Here is a 16,500-nt window from a genome sequence, read left to right on the forward strand (position 1 = left end):
CTCCAAGGGCAGGTACAGCACGGGGTCAGATACAGAGTATAGCTCCCTCTACACTGTCCCCATCAAACACTCACAGGTCATGTACAGCACAGGGTTAGATACAGAGTTAAGCTCCCTCTACACTGTCCACATCAAACACTCCCAGGGAAGGTACAGCACGGGGTTAGATGCAGAGTAAAGCGCCCTCTACACTGTCCCCATCTAACACTCCCAGGGCAGGTACAACACAGGGTTATATACAGACTAAAGCTCCCTCTACACTGTCCCCATCATACACTCCCAGGGCAGGTACAGCACATGGTTAGATATAGAGTAAATATCCCTCTACACTCTCCCCATCAAACACTCCCAGGATAGGTACAGCACAGGGTTAGATACAGAGTAAATCTCCCTCTACACTGTCCCCATCAAACACACCCAGGACAGGTACAGCACAGGGTTAGATACAGAGTAAAGTTCCTTCTACACTGTCCCCATCAAACACTCCCAGGTCAGGTACAGTACGGGTTTAGATACAGAGTAAAGCTCCCTCTACACTGTCCTCATCAAACACGCCCAGGGCAGGTACAGCACGGGGTTAGATACAGTTTAACGCTCCCTCTACGCTGTCCCCATCAAACACACCCAGAACAGGTACAGCACGGGCTAAGATAAAGAGTAAAGCTGCTTCTACACTGTCCACATCAAACACTCCAAGGTCAGGTACAGCACGGGTTTAGATACAGAGTAAATCTCCCTCTACACTCTCCCCACCAAACTTTCCAAGGGCAGGTACAGAATGGGGTTATATACAGAGTAAAGCTCCCTCTACTCTGTCCCTATCATACACTCCCAGGGCAGATACAGCACGGGGTTAGATACAGAGTAAAGCTCCCTCTTCACTGTCCCCATCAAACACTCCCAGGACAGGTACAGCACGGGGTTAAAGACAGAGTAAAGCTCCTTCTACACTGTTCCCATCAAACACTCCCAGGGGAAGTACAGCACGGTGTTAGATACAGAGTAAAGCTCCCTCTACACTGTGCCCATCAAACACTCCCAGGACAGGTACAGCACGGGGTTAGATACAGAGTAAAGCTCCCTCTACACTGTCCCCATCAAACACTCCCAGGTCAGGTACATCACAGGGTTAGATACAGAGTAAAGTTCCCTCTACTCTGTCCCTATCATACACTCCCAGGACAGGTACAGCACGGGGTTAGATACAGAGTAAAGCTCCCTCTACACTGTCCCCACCAAACATTCCAAGGGCAGGTACAGCACAGCGTTAGATACAGAGTAAAGCTCTCTCTACACTGTCCCCATCAAACACTCCCAGGGCAGGTACAGCACAGGGTTAGATACAGAGTAAAGCTCCCTCTACACTGTCCCCATCAAACACTCCCAGGACAAGTACAGCACAGGGTTAGATACAGAGTAAATCTCCCTCTACACTGTCCCCATCAAACAGTCCCAGGGCAGGTACAGCATGGTGTTAGATACAGAGTAAAGCTCCCTCTACACTGTCCCCATCGAACACTCCCAGTCTGGTACAACACAGGGTTAGATACAGAGTAAACCTCCCCCGACACTGTCCCCATCAAACACTCCCAGGACAGGTACAGCACAGGGTTAGATACAGAGTAAAGCTCCCTCTACACTGTCCCCATCAAACACTCCCAGGGCAGGTACAGCACGGGGTTAGATATAGAGTAAAGCTCCCTCTACACTGTCCCCATCGAACACTCCCAGGGCAGGTACAGCATGGTGTTAGTTACAGAGTAAACCTCCATGTAAAATGCTCCAGAATCTTTTTTTGCTGTATTGGAGTTTTGTCTTGTTTTCTCTTTAGATTTTGGGGATTAACCCTGAAGGACTGTGGCCAGGAACCTGTACTGCCTCAGCTCATGGTACAGTATGATCCCATTATCACAAACTACCCCAGTGAACATATCTGCAGACTAATCTGATAGAGTAGTGCATGCAGAGAATATCTTTGCTTTCAGAGGGTGGTGTGCCCTCTAGTACTCTCAACCTAGGTCATTTCTGATTAGTTCCCAAATGTCACAACAACCTTAACGATGTCTCTTGGCCATTCAAATTCCTTGGCCTTTCATGCCTCACTACTTGCTCTCACACAGGGAGATCCTGACTGACCCCCAGCACAAGCCTCAAACTGTCTCCTTGCCACTGTCTCCTGCTCAATACCCACTGCCTCCTGCTCAATACCCACTGTCTCCTGCTCAATACACACTGTGCCTCAATCCTTCTCTCCCCTCTTGGCCTGCCCACTATTCACAACTAGCAACACACCTGTTTCTGTGCCTCTGTGAATACAACATGTCCTTCCTTATGCATGGCTCTTCCAGATGTGTGTACACAATTGGAGGTTCCAATCGCAAGTTTTTGAAAGATTTACTATACCACATATTTAATATACTGCAGATTTAGCATACCACAGATTTAATATACTGCAGATTTAATATGCCCCTGCAAATGTATTGAGACAAAGTACCAGGAAAATTGGGAACTGACATGAAGAACTGGGCAGCATCAGGATATTGGAGGTGAAGGCAGTTTATACGCAATAAGACTGTTGAACTCTTCAAATTCATGATCTTTAAGGGGCAATGAAATCAGAAAATATAAGAAATGCACCATGGACCCAATAACATCTAGACAGAGAATGCTAGTGGTTAATGTTTGAGTCCTGGTCTGCAGCCAACCTGACCTGCTGGTGGTTTATTTTCAATGTTTCCTGTTTTTTTTTCAAAGCTGCCCAGCTGTGTCCGTTTGTTTTATCACCAGTTCTGCCTGGGGCCTAAACTCTGGAATTTCCTCCCTAAAGCTCCCTGCCTGTCTCTCTCCTTCTTTAAGCCGTTCCTTTCAAACAGCCTCTCTAACCAAGCTTTCGCTCACCTGTCCTAATAGCTACTTATGTTGCTCGGCGTCAAATTCTGTTTTGTTACACTCCTGTGAAGTCCAGCTGGAAGTTTTACTGTTACAGACACTCTATAAATGCAAGTAGAATCTGTGGTTTATGCGATTTAAGGGGGTGTGATTGTCAGCATAGCCTCAGATTCTCCAGGCTTCTCCTGTGTTCATTGTGGGCATTCCCAATTTTCAAGCTCTCAGGTGTTAGCCTGGAGTACTATACTTAGTGGGTGGCTGAGTTTTTCATGGCATTCCAAAGTGAAACAAAGCCCCAAACAATTAATATTTCAGAACTGAATGCTGAAGAGATCTAGATGCTTAAAAAAGTCTCCCAATCCATCCGGGTGGATCCTGGCTCTGTGGTGTCATGCCCTGACTGTACCTGCTCTATCATCCAGCTGGAGATAGGAGTTGGAATATTTGCTGACATAATTGGGAAGACAAGTGTGTTGGCACATGAACCTACCAATTCCATTAAATATGGAGTTCACAGTCAGGCGGAGTGCTGGGAAATTAAAGGCCCATGACAGTTTACATGAAGAAAATAATCCTTACCCTCTTTAAAAGGCAAGCCTTCAAGGTCAGAGAACTTAAGATAGATCTTGGTGGTGGTATGTTACAGTTCACTCAGGGAGTCCAAGTTTCTGTAGCAACAGGCACTTTTTACATACATGTTGTAGTTTGCAGCTACTGACAGTAGAGTCTTCAACATTCTTCCATTACATGCCTGACCAGGAATCTCTCCCACTTTACCACCTGCCATTGGCGGGAGTTGGAAGGACTTGCAGGTTGAGACACAACTTGTTTGGCCACATTATGAATCACAGAATTGTTACAGTGTTGAAGGAGGCCCTTCAGCCCATCGATCAGACCTTCCTTGGCCATCAAGTCCTGGAGTGGGACTTGACCCTGGAGCTCCTGACTAAGAGGCCAGGATGCTACCTACTGTGTCACAAGACCTTGGAGATAGATCTTGGATGAATATAGATATATAAATGGGACATGCCTTGGCTGGATCTGTATGGACGCCTTTGTTAGGAACATAGAAATTTGAGTGGGCTAATAAGCTTCTTGAGTTTGTTCCACATGCAGTTAGTTCATGGTCAATCTGCTCCTCTATCTTTGCTTCATATCCCTCATTACCCTTACTCAAAAATCTACCAATCCCAGGTTTTAAATTTTCACTTGAGCCTCAGCTCTTTGGGGAGAAGAGTTCTAGATATTTTTAATTCCTTCATGGGATGCGGGTAATACTGGAAAAGCCAGCATTTGTTGCCTCTGCCTAATTGCCCTTGAACTGAGTGTCTTGACACATCATTCCAGAGGACGGTTGAGAGTCAACCACGTTACTGTGGGTCTTGAGTCACATGTAGGCCAGACCAGGTAAGGATGGCAGATTTCCTTCCCTAAAGGACATTGGTGAACCAGATGGATTTTTACAACAATCAACAATGGCTTATTTTGATTTTCTTTTGTGATACTGCTTCTGTGAAGAATTGTTTCTTGTAACTTCCCTTGAATGGTCTAGCTTTTAATTTGAAGGTTATGCCCATTAAGTTTGGACACCCTTCCCATTAGAGAGGTTGTTTTTCTCTCTCCCCATGCTATCAACTCCCGTTTAAACACCTCAGAGATTGAGGGAGTGATGGATGCCTCCATAACTGAGAGGTTCAGGGGTAATGACATGTCTTTATGAGGTGAACTCTTCTGACATGTGTCACTCAGCTTTGTCAATTAAATGAAAGGAGAGGTTTTCTTGGAAAAATTAAGGGTGTATGAGAGGGTGCTGTCGCACACCTTCCAGAGGCCTGCTTCGCTGATCAACTTTGTTCTCAGTCTTTATTTGGTGGTCTGGTGTATTGAAAAGCGTGTCTCTGTAAAAGGCGATTGTGTATCCCCAACACAGAGATGTCTGGTTATACGCCTATACAGGTGGGTTGCAGGCAAACACAAATGTAATGTTTAAATTGGCAAGTTTCCTGAGATTTAGGGAGCTGAATTTTAAATCTGGATATATCATAAAGTGGGTTAATCCTGGTACAGAGGGAAATGGATAACAGTTATACAAATGGAGGGTCATCACCATCACGCCCCACTAACCAAAACTGTTGTCCCTGGAGTAATGATCAACATCCTGGAGGTTGGTTACCATTGACCAGAAACTGAACTGGACTAGCCATATAAATACTGTGGCCGCAAGAGCAGGTCAGGCTGGGAATCCTGTGGCAAGTAACTCACCTCCTAACTCCTTAAAGCCTGTCCACCACCTACAAGGCACGAGTCAGGAGTGTGCTGCAATACTCTCCACTTGCCTGGATGAGTGCAGCTCCAACAACACTCAAGAGGCTTGACACTATCCAGGACAAAGCAGCCCACTTGATTGACCCCCCCATCCACCACCTTAAACATTCACTCCCTCCACCACTGACTCACAGTAGCTGCAGTGTGTACCATTTACAAGATGCACTGCAGCAACTCACCAAGGCACCAATGTATCTTCCAAACCCGCAATTTCTAGAAAAAAAAGGACAGGAGATTTATGGGAAAACCACCACCTGGAAGTTCCCCTCCAAGTCGCTCACCATCCTGACTTGAAAGTAGATCGCCATCCCTTCACTGTCACTAGGTCAAAATTTTGGAATTTCCCTCCCTAACAGCACTGTGCGTGTACCTACACCACACGGGCCGCAGGTTCAAAAGGCAGCTCACCACCACCTTCTCAAGGGCAACTAGGGGTGGGCAACAACATGGGAACATAGTAACAGGAGTAGACCATTTAGCCAAGCGAGTCTGCTCCACTATTCAAACAGATCATGGCTGATCATCCACCTCAACATCACTTTATCGTGCCATCCCCAAAACCTTCTGATGTCATTAATATCCAAAAATCCATCAATTTCTGTTTTGAACATGCTCAATGATTGAGTATCCATAGCCCTCTGGGGTAGAGAATTCCAAAGACTCATCGTCCTCTGAGTGAAGGAATTCCACCTCATTTCAGTCTTAAATGGCCTGCTCCTTATTCTGAAATTGTCCCCCTGGTTCTAGACTCACCAGCCAGGGGAAACATCCAATCCATGTCCCATTTACACACACTGCAAGAATTTTGTAAGTTTTAATGAGATCACCTCTCAGTCTTTGAAACTCTAGAGAATACAGGCCCAATTTCCTCAATCTCTCCTCATAAGCCAATCCTGCTATCCCAGGGATTAGTCTGTTGAACCTTCATTATTTTCCATCTATGGCAAGTATATCCTTTCTTAGATAAGGAGACCAAAACTGTACACAATACTCCAAGTGCAGTCTCACCAAGGCTGTGTACACTTGCAGAGAGACATCTTCACTCCTGTACTCAAATCCCCTTGTGATGAAGGCCATTTACCTTCCTAATTGCTTGCTGGACCTGCATGCTAACTTTTAGTGACTCATGAATAAGGACACCAACACTTCCCAATCCCTCACCATTTAAGCAATACTCGGCCTTTCTGTTTTTTCTAACAAAGTGGGTAACTTCATACTTATTCACATTGTATTCCATCTGCCATGTTCTTGCCCATTCACTTAGCCTGTTCAAGTCCCCTTGAAGCCTCCTTGCATCTTCCTCACAACTCACATTCCTGCCTAGTTTTGTGTCATCAGCGAATTTGGAAATATTACATTTGGTCCCCAAATCCAAATCATTCATATAGATTGTGAACAGCTGGGGCCCAAGCGCTGATCCTTGTGGTACTCTACTAGTCACAGCCTGACAATCTGAGAATGACCCATTTATTCCTACTCTCTGTTTTCTGTCTGTAACCAATTCTCAATCCAGACCAATCCCATGTGCTCTAATTTTGTTTACTAACCACCTGTGTGGGACCTTATCAAAAGCTTTCTGAAAATCCAAATACACCATATCCACTTGTTCTCCTTTATCTATGTACAGGTAACATCCTCAAAAAAACTCCAACAGGTTTATCAAACATGATTTCCCTTTCATAAATCCACGTTGACTCTGCCCAGTCACCAATCATATTATCTTTAAGTGCATAGTTATCACATCCTTGATAATAGATTCTAACATGGGGAGGTGGTGATGTAGTGGTATTGTCACAGGACTGGCAATCTACAGAACCAGGGTAATGCTCTGGGGACCTGGGTTTGAATCCTCCCAAGGCAGATGGTGGAATTAAAAACCCATCTGGTTCTCTAATGCCCTTTAAGGAAGGAAATCCGCTGTCCTTACCTGGTCTATGACCCACAGCAATGTGGTTGACTCTTAAATGCCCTCTGAAAATAAATAGTCAGCGATGCTCACACCCTGTGAACAAATAAAACAAGTTAATAATTCTGTTTTTCTCTCTCCCATAGTGGGCTTACATGTGATGCTTTCCAGTCTGCAGGAGCCTTTCTGGAATCTATAGAATTTTGAAAGATAACAACCAATGCATCCATTATCTCTATAACTACATCTCTGAGATGTAGCTCGTCAGGCCCAGGGGATTTATCAACATTCAATCCAATTAATTTTTTGAATACTACCTTTTTATTAATACTAATTTCTTTCTGTTTCTCATTTTCACCAGTCCCTTAGTTCCTGAGTATTTCTGGAAGGTTTTCTCTATCCTCCTTTGTGGAGACAGGCACAATGCCATTGTTTAGTTTCTCTGCCATTTCCCTGTTCTCCAGTGTAAGTTCTCCTGACTCTGCTGGAGAATAAACGCCGGCCCAGCCAGCGATGCCTACATCCCATGGACAAATATAAAAAAGAATGCAAATGGAGCCAACAACACAGCTCATGAAGACAAGGTCCTATCAGTTCTGCTAACTTCCAGCAGATATATTCTAATCTCGCCCAATAGACTGGTTACCTGATGCTGTTAACTTGTTCACTATCCAAGGAATCTAAATTAATCTCATTAATTTATACTAAACTCAGACACTGATTTCAATTAAAGTTGATAAGTAGCAAACAGTAGATGGCGAATTACAACTGAAATGGCAACAGATAGATGGGAACACCACCACTTGGAAGTTGCCCTCCAAGTCACTCAGCATCCTGACTTGGAAATATATTGCCGTTCCTTCACTGTTACTGGGTCAAAATCCTGGAACACCCATCCTAACAGCACTGCGGGTGTACCTACACTGCAGCGGTTCAAGAAGGCAGCTCACCACCACCTTCTCAAGGTCAACTAAAGATGGGCAATAAATGCTGGCCCAGCTAGCAAAACCCACATCCCATGAATGAATTTTAAAAAATTAATTGCGTTGGTAAGCCCTATTTTCTAATTATAATAGGACTCAATGTTTAAGTTTAGGCAACATTAATCATGATGTTGAAACTCATACTTACACTAATTTTTTTTCCATGGTTTGGCAAGAACGTATTATTTCATTCAGCCGACAGCTGACTTCATTGTTAGGTAAAGGGAACACAACTGCAAACCCAAACTGGTTGGTGTAAAGCAGTTTAACAAGGCATACTAGTGTAACATTCACTTCTGGGCATAGATGGGGAGATTTACTCCAGAATGTGCCTTGAGAAGGATTTAGGGTATTGGGTCAAGGAGTTGCCTGGTGCTCTACCTGCTATTCACTAGATGGGAAGTCTCAGCTGGGTCTGTGGCAGTCAATGGAATGTCAGATGCCATATGGATGCCTGCAGCTCCAGGCGGTTTAGCACCAGTGACTGCCACAGTCAATTCTCCTTAATCTGGACTCTGCCATCACACTGCTCCTGGAGAATAACACTTTCAGCTCCATTTCTGGCACTCACTTCTTGCCCCTCCAATACCTGGTTGCTGGTGGATTGAGGTGCTCACTGAGCCTGTTCAAGGGGTTTATGAAATGTCATGCTCAAAATCTGACACTCCCCTTTAATTGGCCCCTTCCCTTTAAGTTTCATTCACAAACAATTCCCCATCTACCACTCCCATTGCTGCCTTGCACCAGTCCCTAATCTGCATCTGGAACTAGGCAGCTGGACTAATCTTGGAACACTGGGCACAAACAGCCCAATTCCATCTCAATTTACCTAAGCGCCACAAATATTCATTCAAGGAGAAGTGGCATGAATAGCCAGAGATCTACACTCAAATGACAGCAAGTCAAACAACAACAACTTATATTTACATAGCACCTTAAATGTAATGAAATATCCCAAAGAGATTCGCAGGAGCATTATAAAACAAAGTAAAGGTTTTAAGAAGTGTCCTAAAGGAGGAGAGTGATACAGGGAGGCACAGAAATTTAGGGAGGGAATTCCAGAGCTTGTGTCCTAGGCAGCTAAAGGCACGGCTGCCAATTGTGGCGTGATTAAAATCGGGGTTGCTTAAGAGGCCAGAATTAGAGGAGTGCAGAGATCTCAGAGGGTTGTGTGGTTGGAGGAAATGACAGAGACAGGGAAGGGCAAAGCATGGAGGGATTTGAAAACAAGTTTGAGAATTTTCAAATCAAGATGTTGCTTGACTGAGGAGCCAATGTAGGTCAGCAAGCACAGGGATGATAGGGTTTGGGACTTGCTGTGAGTTAAGACATGGACAACAGGGTTTTTTCAAGTTTACAGAGGGTAGAATGTTGGAGACCAGCCAGGAGTGCATTGGAATATTCAAGCCTGGAGTTAACAAAGAAGGTTTCAGCAGCAGATGAGTTGAGATGGGGCGAATTAAATGATGTCATGGAGGTGGAAATAGGTGGTCTTAGTGATGGCATAAACATGAAGCTCAAAGTTCACCTCAGAGTTAAATGTGATACCCAGACTGAGAACAGACTGGCTTAACCTCAGATTGTTGCTAGGGAACAGAGTTTGGAGTGGGGACCAAAACAATGACTTCAGTCTTTCCAATATTTAATTGCAGAAAATTTCTGCTCATCCAGTTAAGTAGTCTGATAATTTTATCAGGTGATATGGAGAAGCAAGGGTGGAGGTTGGGGGGGAAGGGAAAGGAAGGAGAGGGTTATCACAGACAATCTGTATCCCTGTTCTCACCCAATGTCCATACACGTACTTTCCACTGGCCAGTAATCAGAAACAGGAACCCTGACTGATTCTGTTCTTCCTGGTCCTGTACCACATTTGTTGAGGTAATTCACTCAGCATATCCCTGGAATGAACATGGGTATATCTAACCCTGCTTTCATTTGGAGTCCTGTCAGTGAACAGCTTTCAGCCGCTTAATATCTTAATTAATTTGATCACAGAAAGTGGTGTGATTAGCTGCCCTCTGATTGGCTAATTTTATCCTGTGACAATTGGGCTATTGTGTAAGAGGGGAATTTATAAAAGTCAGTTTGCAGGTTAAGAGACCAGTTTGAGTGGCGAGGGAGAGTGTGTGAATTAGCTTCTTTGACAATTTACCTTGGGAGGGGATTAACCTTGAGGTGTACCTGGCCTCTTGTGAAATATGAAGGTTTGAGGCACTAACTTGATTGAGTCTGGTCTTATCAAATTTGGAAAAGAAAACAGTTTCTGCTTTGAGGGTTGTGTCGGCATCATAGACTAATGTCCATATTCTGCCAGAATTTATGAACATGGTTCATGTTGTGATAATGACCAGATAAAGTGTTTTTTGTGATGTAGATTGAGGGATAACAATTGGCCTGAACACCAGGGATAACTCACTTGCTCTCCTTTGAAAATAGTTTAAGTGAATTAAGTGGTGAGGGAGCTAGAATCTGTGATTGTGGAGTGATTCTCTCTTTCCTTACTTACTTTGTGGGGGTCATAATGAGGTCAAGTGCACCTGTGCGCTGGCCCCACGAAGAAATTTTTGGGTGACCCTAGACCAGCTCTCACCACGGCACAACCTCGTTCCCCAGCAACTAACCCCCCATGCGGGATCGTGAGGATCTCACAGGAATGAGCTGGCTCCCGATGCTGGAATGTGATTCCCCGTCACTTCCAAATACTCCTGGGCCGGAACGTGTGGGAAGTCAGCAGGAGCAGCAGGAGCAGTGAATCAGCTTCTAATTCACATCCCAGGTCAAACACCCAAATCAGGCTTAAAATCGGGCCTACAGTGGACTGGTGTTGAGAAGAGTCAGCTGAAATTCCTTGGAGTTTGAAAGAATGAGAGGTGGAAAGTATTTTATTTATTTATTCTTTCACGGGACTGGGCATCGCTGGCTGGGCCAGCATTTATTGCCCATTCCTAATTGCCCTTGAGAAGGTGGTGTTGAGCTGCCTTCTTGAGCCGCTGCAGTCCATGTGGTGTAGGTACACCCACAGTGCTGTTAGGGAGGGAGTTCCAGGATTTTGACCCAGCGACAGTGAAGGAACAGCCGATATATTTCCAAGTCAGGATGGTGAGTGACTTGGAGGGGAACTTCCAGCTGGTGGTGTTCCCATGTATCTGCTGTCCTTATCCTTCCAGATGGTAGAGATTTTGGATTTGGGAGGTGCTTTTGAAGAATCCTTGATTAGTTGCTGCAGTGCACCTTCTAGATGGTACACGCTGTAGCTGCTGTGCCTTGGAGGTGGAGGGAGTGGAGGTTTAAGATGGTGGAAGGGTTAACAGGTGGGATATGCTAATGTATGACATAGATGATGATGTACCACTGACATCAGTCAGTCATGCGGTACACTCTCAAGAGAGGTTGGAATCATGCCTAGGAGCAATGTTTAGATGTAATACTAATAAACAAGTGTTAAGCAGATACCAGAGTATATCTACAGTCTGCCTGAGAACCGAGTACCACACCTAGAGTCCAAGATAGAAGGACCCAATCCCAGAACATGGTGCCACCCTTGGAAACATTGATGCAAAATAACACATCGGTGTTATCGAAGGAAGCACAAAGTGTAGAAACTTTTGAAAGAAACTAGAGATTGAGGAATTTCAGTGGTGAAGGAGACACAATGGAGAGAGGTAACAATGACCATACCTGGTGAGCAGTCCCTGCCCTTGCCCTGCCTGTTTGACTGCCTCAAGGTCCTGAGAGAGGGCAGGAGTGGGAGTTATGGGAATGCCATTTCCTCCAGTACCAAGGAGCAAGAGGCCTTCATGAGAAGGAGCAAAAGCTTCAAATTAGTTCCTTTCTTTATGCAGTAGGTCCAGTGGCAGACGATCTTCTCCTAAGGCAGAGTGTGCAGGAGTCCACCACGGACTTTGAATCCATTCTTAAAGACTTTAACACCTGTTTTAGCCCTAAGTAAAACTTAGTAATTGTGCAAGTATGTTTTAACTAGTGCTTGCAATGACCTGGGGAATCGATTGAATTATCCCTAACTGACCTTTATCACCGAGCTAGCTCTTGTGGATATGGGGCACTGAAGGATGAGCTAATCCATGATCACATAGTCCAGGGGGTGTCCAGGATGACAAACTCTCCAACTTTCTGCAGACCAAAGATGACCTTACTTTGAATCAAGCGATCCAGGATGCGAGGCAGACCGAGCTTAGAGCATTTAATCGGGCTGTAATTTGGGGTGACATGACTCCATAGATTGGGTAAGTCCATGGGCACTGGCCCCACCCATAAGAAAGCTGCCAAACCAGGCAGAAGGGCGGGAAACTCCCCACCAGCAGCCATTTTGAGATGCTTGTATTGTGGCACAAAAAGCAGCCAGCATAGATGCCAAGACCGCCCAGTAGGAGGTGCTGAATGCTCCCAGCGTGGCTAAACTGGACATTTCAAGCATTTCTGCAAATTCAACAATTTTAATCAAAATCGAAAGCCAGAAAATATTTATGAAACACATTCTAACCAAGAGCCAAGAAAAAGGTCCAGGCAGCAGAGACCTTCCAATCAAAGGCAGGATTATTGATCTTAACTACAGAGAGTGACAGATCGTTGATTCTATGTTCTTCACAATCAACATATATCCTTATAGAGTGGCGATGTTGGAATACTTCTGGGAATCCTAGAAAAAACAGATGATGCTCATCACTTGAACAACTCACTGAGCAGAATCATCCTAGATTTGTACTAAGTATGGTAGTGTTTGGGAACAAGAACGTTTTACCCACTGGCTGCAATGGCAGCTTTACATGCCATTGTCCCAATCTTGCCTTATTAATCATGCATTCCTGAGAAATAAGCTGTTTCAGTGGCAGGCGGCCTCTCATTCTGCTACACACCACCTCACTGCTTCACGCTGGCTGCTGTATGTAAAGTGTACACACCTCTCAGTGCTTCCAGTCCAGGTCTGCTGCACAGAAGACATGGCCCCAAAAGGCATGAAGACTGCAACCCCCCAAATCAGTGACGCATCCCTGGGATGACTTCTGGACACCACTGAAGCCCGCTGCGATATCCTGTACCCCCATAGGAGGGCCATCAGCGTCACCACTCCAGCTTGGTAGGTGATGGCAGTGGTGATCAGTGCCAATGCTGCACAGAAGAGGTCGGCCATCCAGTGCGGAGAGAGGATGAATGATCACACCCATTCCACCAGGGTAAGGTAACCATCTCATCACTCTAAACTCACACACTCACAAACCCATCACACATTCATCTCACTCACACCAGCTCAAGGGACATCACCACTCACTCTCTCACACACACACCCTCACATCTCCACCTGGCCTCATCTCCTCTGGAGGCTGTCTCCTCAGCCCTCACCATCTTGAGGCCACTTGCACAGATCAACATGTGCCCCCACACACACCCTGGGTTACCCCCCCTTCCCCAGTACAGCCCTCGTCCTGCAGCCTCTTCCCTTGCCTGAGGCCAGTTCTCCCCATTCCCCAAGCAGTCCTAGCCCTGCAGCCATTGAAAAGTCACCCCCACCTTGTGGCTGGTCTGGTAGGTAGAGACCTGCCCATGAGACCATCTAAAAGTGATGTGGTGCTGCCTGTGAATCCTGGCGCTGATGACTGTGAGTGCTGACCGAAGCAAGGTAGGTAAACAAACTTCAAAGTCCTGAGTGAAGTGCAGCCTACGTTCAGTTGTGAAACATGCTCGAATGCTGCAGTGTGAAGGGTTGATTCCGACAAGCTGGGCTTATCATGATATGCAGATGTATCGCAATGAGGTTCCCGGTGTGTGGTGGCAGGAAATGCAGCCTGCCACTGATGGACTGAGCAGACGATCGCAAACTGGTTTCACAAAATCATGAAACTGATTTTTGGCCTTCCCACCATATGTCAGCTCATGTCCACCATGATGCCCAATGCCAGTGGGCATGGAAAATTCAGCCCACTGTTTTCCATGCAACAATCTCCAACCTTTTATTTAGAAGCAGTGGAAATTCAGCCTTCAGAAGCTGAGGAAGTTTATACACTCAGCAGTAAGTTCCTTTCTTTCACAGGGACACCATCCACTGGACCCTGGGCAGACATTGAAGTTAGGAATCTTAGTTCTTCACTAGGTAAGGCCAGAGGTGAGGGATACAGGAGGCACTGCAGCAGACAGAGAGCACCCCAGTGAAGAGCTGCTGGACCTGAGTTGGCTCTTCCTAGAGAGTGATGAGGAAGAATCCCTTGCAATACCTAGTGACCTCTGAGAGATAGAAGTTCCTAGAGAACAATTTATCTTTCCAGTTGATGGATGCACCGTATGAAGTCTCTATTGTCTTTTTAGAAGAATCAGCTGTGTTTCTAGTGGCTGAGCAGCATTCAGGTTTTAGTTCAACTCCATCTACCAATGTATTGCCTGCTTTATCTTCTATTGTTCACGAAGAGGATGTGTTGTCTGAGTCTAGGTCAGAGTCCATAGAGGATCACACTGCTGAAGAGCTGGTACCTTCCAGGGTGAGTCAATTGCCTCCCATGTTTCAGTTCCAGCTGAAAGGCTTCCCTCCAGGGCTGGAGGTCAGCACAGAAACTGTGGCAGAATCTTTAACACTTCTGAAGCTGCAGAATCCTGTACATCTGGTCCTAGAGTTGATTTGTCTACAGGAAATTCCTCCCATTACATAAGATGAGGTTCTCTTGTCTCCATATCCTCAACAATTCTTCCCATTGCCCAGAGTGGAGCAGCCTCACACAGAGAGAAGTGTGGCTGTCTTACCACTGCCTACAGAAAGCCCCTCTCAAAATGTCATTGGGAAATCATTTCCTGTTCTCTTCCTGACAGTCTGACAGGAAGTTGGTTGTTTTGTTCCTTCATTGCCTAAGATTATTGAAATCTCTGATCTTCAATGACTTTTCATTGAAGCAGTCGCTGATATGGCTGTGATAGTCTTTTCTGGAGTTGAAGATCATTCCTGTTCTGAAGCTGCTTCCCAGAGGCCTTTGATGGGGCAAAAGTTTCTCAGAGGGTCCCGAGTTCTTCTCTTCTAATCCCAGTGTCCAAAGGTCAATTCTCTTCAGTCTTCTCTCTAGGGCCAAAAGACTTTTTGCTTAGCCAGCTGTGCTGACAGCAAAGCTGGTTAAGTGCTTTCCTATTCTGCAGATGATGATGTCCTAGGAGATGCAGAAGAAACCTTTGTGTCTCCAGGATATCTTCCCTCAGGGCTGAGAATACTGAGACAGATTGAATCCCCCAGGACTGTGACTTGGAGAGGGGAAGAGTTGGAGTTGGCTAAAATCCATAGTTTTAAAGAAGGGAGTTACAGAAATGCAATGTAAATAGTTGAAGCCAAAATTTCATGTTGTTGTTAAGAAGTGGGATGGTATACTTGTGGGGGTGGTGTGGGATAAAGGGTTACCAAATAACATATGCTAATGTATGACATAAATGATGATGTGCCACTGATATCAGTCAGTCATGTGTCAGAATCTCTCGAGAGAGGCTGGAATCATATCTCAGAGCAATGCGTCTGTTTAGATATAGTTCTAATAAACAAGTGTTAAGCAGACACCAGAGTATGTCTACAGTCTGCCTAAGAATCAAGTCCAGGGCCTAGAGTCCAATGTAGAAGGATCCATCTCAGAACAATGGATGGGATGCCTTTCAAGTGGGCTGCTTTGTGCTGGATGGTGTCAAGTTCTTGAGTGTTGTGGGAGCTGCATTCATCCAGGCAAGTGGAAAGTATTCCATCACACTCCTGATGATCAGTTGTCTTTGGGAAGTCAGGAGGTGAGTTACTCGCTACAGAATTCCCAGCTTCTCATCTGCTCTCGTAACCACAGAGTGTCCTGCAGTCAGCATCACAGTGAAGCAGTCTGGGAAGGAGTGTGCTGCAGTCAGCATCACAGTGAAGCAGTCTGGGAAGAGTGTCCTGCAGTCAGCATCACAGTGAAGCAGTCTGGGAAGAGTGTCCTGCAGTCAGCATCACAGTGAAGCAGTCTGGGAAGGAGTGTGCTGCAGTCAGCATCACAGTGAAGCAGTCTGGGAAGAGTGTCCTGCAGTCAGCATCACAGTGAAGCAGTCTGGGAAGAGTGTCCTGCAGTCAGCATCATGGTGAAGCAGTCTGGGAAGAGTGTCCTGCAGTCAGCATCACAGTGAAGCAGTCTGGGAAGGAGTGTGCTGCAGTCAGCATCATGGTGAAGCAGTCTGGGAAGGAGTGTCCTGCAGTCAGCATCACAGTGAAGCAGTCTGGGAAGAGTGTCCTGCAGTCAGCATCACAGTGAAGCAGTCTGGGAAGGAGTGTGCTGCAGTCAGCATCACAGTGAAGCAGTCTGGGAAGGAGTGTGCTGCAGTCAGCATCACGGTGAAGCAGTCTGGGAAGGAGTGTGCTGCAGTCAGCATCACGGTGAAGCAGTCTGGGAAGGAGTG

The 16,500-nt window shown here is 45.7% G+C and overlaps 1 protein-coding gene across 4 annotated transcripts in view; it reads right to left on the reverse strand.

Annotated features, from left to right (window-relative positions):
• The window catches only part of LOC121287426 (DENN domain-containing protein 3-like), a 177,249-nt gene that overhangs the window by 112,888 nt on the left and 47,861 nt on the right, over positions 1 to 16,500 (reverse strand). For 3 of the 4 annotated variants that reach the window (XM_041205294.1, XM_041205295.1, XM_041205297.1), the window contains exon 2: positions 7,142 to 7,216. The exons of the other annotated variant lie outside the window; for it this stretch is intronic. The gene's annotated coding sequence lies outside the window, so the exon portion shown is untranslated. The remainder of the gene's footprint in view (positions 1 to 7,141; positions 7,217 to 16,500) is intronic. 4 annotated transcript variants of the gene reach the window in all.

This window comes from Carcharodon carcharias, chromosome 14 (genome assembly GCF_017639515.1).
Source record: "Carcharodon carcharias isolate sCarCar2 chromosome 14, sCarCar2.pri, whole genome shotgun sequence".
Lineage (NCBI taxonomy): Eukaryota > Metazoa > Chordata > Chondrichthyes > Lamniformes > Lamnidae > Carcharodon > Carcharodon carcharias.